This window comes from Protobothrops mucrosquamatus, unplaced genomic scaffold, assembly GCF_001527695.2.
Source record: "Protobothrops mucrosquamatus isolate PMUCROS unplaced genomic scaffold, P.Mucros_1.0 scaffold462, whole genome shotgun sequence".
NCBI classification, from domain to species: Eukaryota; Metazoa; Chordata; class Lepidosauria; order Squamata; family Viperidae; genus Protobothrops; species Protobothrops mucrosquamatus.
Window position 1 is genome coordinate 673,655 of NW_015386783.1, and position 7,565 is coordinate 681,219.

Genomic DNA, 7,565 nt, shown 5'->3' on the forward strand with positions numbered 1-7,565 from the left:
AAGAAAGGGAGGGAGAATTTATTTCATTGTCGCTAACCTATAAGAGAAACTATGGCTACCCCTCCCCACTTGGCCTTCTCTTGGCACTTTTGTACTCTTTCCAGTAAGTTTCACAACTCGGTTTAGAGAATCCAATCTATTCAATTCCATGATTTTTTTCTAATCGGATTAACAGGACACTCGCTGCCCAGAGAAAACTGGCTTGCTTGATTCTTACTCAGCACGAACCGTCTCCTAGCAGCAGCCTTTGAGTAAAATGGCAAGCATTGTAACTTGAAACATAGTGTAGTCAACAAAGCAATGAAACCAAGATTGCCTAACGTCTTCGTCACAAAAGCAAGCAGGCAGAAAGGCGATTTCTGAGGAAACAAAATTGTGCCAGGAAAAGCCAGATGGACACGTGCAGTGTATTCCAAGAGTGAGGCAATTGCCCCATGGGTGGGATGTGCTGCAGTAGTATCCATAGGCTTCTCATTGCAAAGAACTCTGGGATTCTATTGTTTAGTTTAAACATATGAATCAAAAGCCTGATATTCCAAAGGACATATTAAGCCACGAGAAGTGCAGAGCACAGCTAGAGAGTTTCATTGGGAAGCACACGGTGGTTGTTCCCATTCCTATATCCCCCCCACTCCAAGCATTCTGGGACTTAAATGTGACCCTCTTTCTCCAGGGATCCAGAAGTAGAAGTAGCAGCCCTACAGATTCTGATCAGCACGTATCTTCTGCAGTTGTCTTCCTTGATTCTTTTTATTTTAATAATTTCCCACTCTATTCATCAGTTTGATGGCTTCCACTCTGAATAATTTCTTATTCGGGGTATGAAGGAACCATCCCATTCTTTCGCCTCTTCTTCTCAAGTTGCTTCTGATGTCATTCAGGGGGTTCTTCAGCAAGCTCGCTATGGTCTACAGCAGGGGTAGGCAACCTTGGCTCTTTTAGAGCAGTGGTTCTCAACCTGTGGGTCGGGATCCCATTTGGGGTCCATCGACCATTTCATGGGGGTCGCCAAGTAAGGCTGTCTGCCATTTTTTCCCCCCTTTTCCGGCGGGTGCCTTACCTCCCTTGGGCTGGGCCAGCTGGTGGTCGGCCTGCTCCGTCTCTGCCACTTGCCAGCTATGCCTCGGCCGGCGCAGGGGGAGGAACCACGCATGCGCGGCACTCCCGGGCAGGGAAAGTCCTCGACTTATGACCGGTTTGGTAGTCCTCGATTTAACAACCGGTTTAGTCCCTGACTTACGACCGGTTTAGTCCTCGACTTACGACCGGTTGGGGTCGCGGCATTAAAAAGGTTGAGAACCACTGTTTTAGAGCCAAGGTTGCCTACCCCTGGTCTACAGTGTGAGTGCTTATCCACCAGATGGCACCCTTGCACACTTCCATGGGCTCCAAAGGAAATGCGCTAAGGATTTTGGTCTTGTTGAGCTCTTCCCAATTCTTCTAATTTCATCATAAATGGCCTCCCTGCAAAAGAAGATTGAAACAGGAAGGAAAAGAGAATATATAAAAACAAAGCACTTTCTCAAATGCCGGGTTCTAAAACTTTGCTAAAATACCAGTTAAACAAAAAGTTTTAACAGACTGCAAAGGACATACAGAAGACCATCTCTGTATAACATTTTTGGAAATACTATGGTATGCAGTCCCATGCCCTTTTCCAGTGTCTTGCCTTTTTTTCCCCTTGTTTATGTTGTTCCTAGAAATTAGCTAGTGGTCCTAAAAGTAGCATTTAAACTACAGTGCTACATTGTTCTTAGTTTCAAAAGGTTTTATTTTGCATCCCTGATTGACTAATTCATTAAGTGCAAGCCGAATGACTCAGTCCAAAAAAAGCTGACATTGAGGAAAAGCATAATTTTGGATCCCGTCATTTGTAAGTCATTAATTTAAATAAAGTGTGTAGTCACCAAGGGATCAGAACTTATTGGGTAAATTATTGGCTAAGTTCCTGAGCTTTAGGAAATGCTGGCTGGATTGAAGAATTACTTGGAATGTAGGAAGTGAAATAGGAAACTTACAGTTTTATAGCTTCTTTTCTTTCCGTGTCAAAAATGTTAACCTGATAACGAGAGCATTAGTGTTTTAGAGTCCCAAGAGTAGATTTTCCATCATCCTGTACAGGTAGTCTTTGATTTATGACCACAATTGAACCCCAAATTTCTGTTGCTGAGACATTTGTTAAGAAGAAGAGGGGGTCAAATTATTCTCCAAAGCACCAGAAGGCAAGACAAGTAACAATGGATGGAAACTGATCAAAGAGAGAAGCAACCTGGAATTAAGGAGAAACTTCCTTACAGTGAGGACAATTAACCAGTGGAACAGCTTCAGAAATTGTGGGCGCTCCATCACTGGAGGCTTTTAAGAAGAGACTGGACAGCCACTTGTCTGGAATGGTATAGGTTCTCCTGCTTGAGCAGGTGTAATCTTGCTTTTATTTGTTTATATACTTAGTTGTTTGCTTAGTTATTGTTTTCATTAAAACATTTTAACCTGGTTACTGACTTAACTCATTTGTTGGGCTTGCACAAAGCACTGAACATTCTGAATTCACAACTACTCTAAGCCATCAATAAAAGAAAACTGAAGTAAAGAAAACTCCACTGTGCTTAAAATTAATCCAGCTTGGCATATTTACACATGCAGTTCCAGATTCTTTAACTGATCCAATTAACTATGTTAACACTTCAGTCTATATCCCACTTTTCATTTCAGATTGGACACCCAGGGCAGCTTAGAGACTAAAACAGAAAACTAGATCCGATGAAGAAGACTATTTGATCCAGGACTTTGCACATACAGAGCTACAGAATCAGAATGGGGAAATGCCAACCTGCAGGTAAGATCCACTTCATAGTGTTCCTTATATTCCCCAACATAGCAGATTGCCTTAAGAAGGGGGGAAATATACAAATATAATTTCAGAAAACCTAGTTGCCGTGTGGGAGATTCTGAAGGCTATTGCATTGTCCCCCTGCCTCCAAATTTCTCATGGAATAATTATCATTTTTATTCTAAACTGCTTTGAATTTTTTTTAAATAGACACAGTACAGGTAGTCCTCGACTTAGGACCACAGCTGAGTCCAAAATTTCCATTCCTAAGCAAGACATTTGTTAAGTGAGTTTTGCCCAATTTTATGACCTTTCTTGCCACAGTTAAATAAATCACTCCAGTTGTTAAGTTAACACGGTTGTTAAGCATCGATTTTGCCAAGCATCCGAATTTTGACCACAGGACCATGGGGAGGCTGCCATGGTCATAAGTGTGAAAAGCAGTCAGATTTTCCAGTGCCATCCTAACTTCAAACTGTCACCTAAATGAATGGTTGTAATTCAGTGAATACCTGTATACAAATGAAAGGAAAAGAGAAAGAAAGAAAAGTGGGAAGAGGAGACAGACAGTATGGTGTGAGTGATGGCAGATTAATGAAGTATGTCAGCGGGATGTGTGTATAAGAAAAAGAGTGCAGTGGGGCCACATTCCATTGCACCACTGGTATGTAGCCTCCAACTGGTTAGCCCCCTGAAAGGAATGCAGTTCCTCGGGTGAGAAGGACAAGGAATTTTCCTACCCCTCCAGTGGACTTTGGAAATGTTTAAGTTTGTCTCCCTCTTAGTACTGTAACTGCTACCATCCTGGGGTAGGATCCTGGGATAGTTACCTTTGTGGTAATTCCAAAAGCATGTGCTGGCCGCCTCCAGCCTGCCAGAAATTGCAGGAATGTCTCTAATTAGCTGGTTGATTGGGAGGGGATTGGGGAGGTTGACCCTTGGCTTTGGCTGCTAGGGGAAGGAGTTGTTGAAATAAGAAAATGTGAGAGAGGTGCAGAAGAAAGAAGCAGTATAAATGTCAACTCCCCAACTCAAACTTGGCAGAAACTCTCCTGGCAGTTAGATAGGAATCCTTAATCCCTTCTCGGAAGCCGTCTCATTGATAAGAGAACACGGTTATTTCTTATACTTACTCCAGGAGAAATTGGGTATCTAAATCTATTTCCAATGGCTCAGCGAACACCTTGCTATGTGCTTTCTAAAGGTTAATAGGGCTGGAAGGAACTTTGGAGGTCATCTAGTCCAACTCTCTGCCCAAGGCAGAAGACCTTATATCATGCAGGTCAAATGGCTGTCCAGTCTCTTCTTAAAAACCTCCAGCAATGGAGTACTCACAATTCCAGGAGGCAAGTTATTCCATTATTTAATTGTTCTCATTGTCAGGATATTTCTCCTTAGTTCAGAGCTGGATTACAACTCAGAGAACTGCAGGCTAGCAAAGCCAATGGTGATGGTGCATAATAATTATGGGAGTTCAAATCCAATAGAGCTGGAGATAGAGGCAGTTGTTTGAAAAGTAGCACCTTGGTCTTTCTTTCAGTAAAACTGCATGTCTCATACAATTAGTGCCTATGACAGTCCTGCATGTCTCATACAATTAGTGCCTATGACAGTCCTGTTGGTAACAATTTGGAACATCCTAACATTCCAATACAATCATTGCTAAAGTACAAAAAGTTAACATGCTGTGCCACAGCTTCAGGAAACTCTTAATGTACCTCTTCCTACCTCCTCTTCCGCTTTTTATGCTGTTCCCTGTGCTGATGTGTCACTCTGAGACACACACAATGGCAAGTCTTATCTCTCAATGTTGGGGATTTAGGGATGTTACCTGCACAATATCCTGTTCTCTTCTATGAAATGGCAATGATTATTTCACTGTCTCATGAGATTAGAAGCAAAGGTCACAGTGCAGAACCTGGCTAATATTTTCTCAATTAAATAGGGATGAATTAGTCTAGTGAAAAGAAGGACTGGGGGAGACATGATAGCAGTGTTCCAATATTTGAGGGGCTATTACAGAGATGGGGGGGGGTGTCAACCTATTTTCCAAAGGACCAGAAGGCAAGACAAGAAACAATGGATGGAAACTAATCAAGAAGAGAAGCGACCTGGAACTAAGGAGAAATTTCCTAACCGTGAAAACAATTCACCAGTGGAACGGCTTGCCTTCAGAAATTGTAGATGCTCCATCACTGGAGACTTCTAAGAAGAGATTGGACAGCCACTTGTCTGGAATGGTATAGGCCAGGGTCTCCTGCTTGAGCAGGAGGCTGGACTAGAAGATCTCCAAGGTTCCTTTCAATTCTGTTATTCTATGCTCTATGAACTTGACTGAAGCTTAAGCAGAGTGAGTAGAGGGAAAGTTTAACCTCCCCACTTTGGTAACACCCCTGAATTGATTAAAAACTGAACCCCTGTTTCTTTCAAGTTAAAAATATTGAAAAATATGTTAATGCAACTTCTACCAATTCATTGCTGATAATATAAATGCTGCATATAGCTTATGAGACCATCTCTCCCCAGAGAGTTGAGTGCCACCAGACTCACGATCATCCAATGATGCAGACTTTTGCTATATCGGCTACTTCCCAGAATGGACATTTGACAAGGAACAAATAACAAAGTGCGTGTGTGTAGACAAGAACATTTTTTCAGATGTGTCTGTCTGTATCTGCCCGGGAAACAGCTTATTAGATGCTGTGTTGCAGAGATAAAAGTGCTTGATACCATCCAACTTCATTATGGAAAGTGAACTTATGAAAATATCACAGATTACGCAGGTCTAAATTACGTGTTTCTTTTATATCGCTTCTGAATTGGGAAATTGGGTCATGGAAATTTTGTAGCACTTTACAGTGATGAAACAGATTAGAATAAAGTACATCTGTAGGCAACTAATAATTTCCTGGGTTTGGTTTTTACAAAAAGCAGATTGGAACAAAGCAATAAAATCCAACAAGGCCGCCAAGAGTTTCAGCCATAAACTCTTTAGTTTATTATAAGCCTTTTCTGGAACAGTTTATCACGTCAGATTGCTGCCCTGTTTTCGTTGCTCTGACACATCACAGGGGGCCTTAGACTAAGATTGCCTGTGCAATTGGAATGGGACTTCTTACGTTCAAATGTAAAATTGGCTGATAGGGAGGTCTGGTCAACTTCATTGCTTGTCTTCTCCACCACCCAAGTAACTCAAATGCTTCAATGCACATAGATCTGTCCTGGATCTTTGTCTAGATCTTCAGACAACGTGGCCATTGGGATGAGGAGTGTAGTCTGAAATATCTGGAAGCCACCAAGTTGGAGATGATTGTGTTGAGGTGTAATGTGAATTCATTCTGACTTTCCAGGGGAATGCCTAAGCTCTTCTGTTGCAGCAAATGTAAAAAAAGACTTAAAAGGTAAAAAGCAACAGTTTCCACTGACTAATCATGTCCAACTCTGGTGTGTGTGTGTGTGTGTGTGCGCGCGCTCCATTTCCTAGCCAAGGGAGCCTGCATTGTTCACAGACACTTTGGTGGTTACGTGGCCAGCATGACTATATGCTGAGGCACATAAAACCCTGTTAACTACCCACCAAAGTGATACCTATTTATCTACTTGTCCCAAAGGCGTTTTTTTCAAAAGGCAACTGGACTTTCTTGGGTTTTTTTTTTCTTTGAAAATGTTTCACTTCTCATCCAAGTAGCTTCTTCAGTTCAATTGAAGAAGCTTTTTGGATGAGAAGAGAAATGTTTTCAAAAAAACAAACAAACCCCCAAGTAAGTTCAGTTGTCTTTTGGAAAAGTACCTCTGGGACGTGTTGACAAGTGCTGAAGCAATGGGTTTCCTACATCAATAGGGTCTCAGAGTATACTGAATAGAATAGAGCTGGAAGGGACCTTGAAGGTCTTCTAGTCCAGCCCCCTGCTCGAGCAGGAAGACCTATACTATTTCAGACAAGTGACTGTCCAGTCTCTTCTTAAAAACCTCCAGTGATGGAGCACCCACGATTTCTGGGGGTAAGCTTTTCCACTGGTTAATTGTCCTCATTGTCAGGTTGCTTCTCTCTTTGGTCAATTTCCAACCGTTGTTTCTTGTCCTGCCCTCTGGTGCTTTGGTGAATAGTGTGACCCCCTCTTCTTTTTGGCAGCCCCTCAAATACTGGAAGACTGCTATCATGTCGCCTCTGTTTCTTCTTTTCTTTAGACTAGCCAAACCCAAGTCCTGCAGCCGTTCTTCATATATTTTAGTCTTTAGGCCTTGGATCATCTTAGTTGCTCTTCTCTGATTTTTTTCCAAACTCTCAACATCTTTTTTGTAGTATGGTGACCATAATTGGTTGCGGTATTCCAGGTGTGGTCTTAGAGTAGCTATGTGAAACTCTTGTTTCAGTATGATTTTGTCCAACAGCATTTATGAAACTATTCCTTGGTCCTAGTACATACAAGCCTTAATTGTGGACATGACGTGCCTACCGTATCTCTATATTATCAACATCTGCCAGCAGCAAACTCTATTTCTCTTGAAAATTCCGTCATTCTACCATTTTAACCATTTTTATCTATTCCTTGTACTTTGACTTTTTCAGAAGTAGTATTACAAATATTCATGGGAAGTAGAGTCTCTCTCATTGTTTATTCTACAGTTTAAAATCAGAGATGTTTCAGTTACCTAACAATTTATCCTTAAATCTCAGCTAACCTCAAACAGATGTGTAATCACTGCCCATTAGATGCATCAACCACATTTGGAA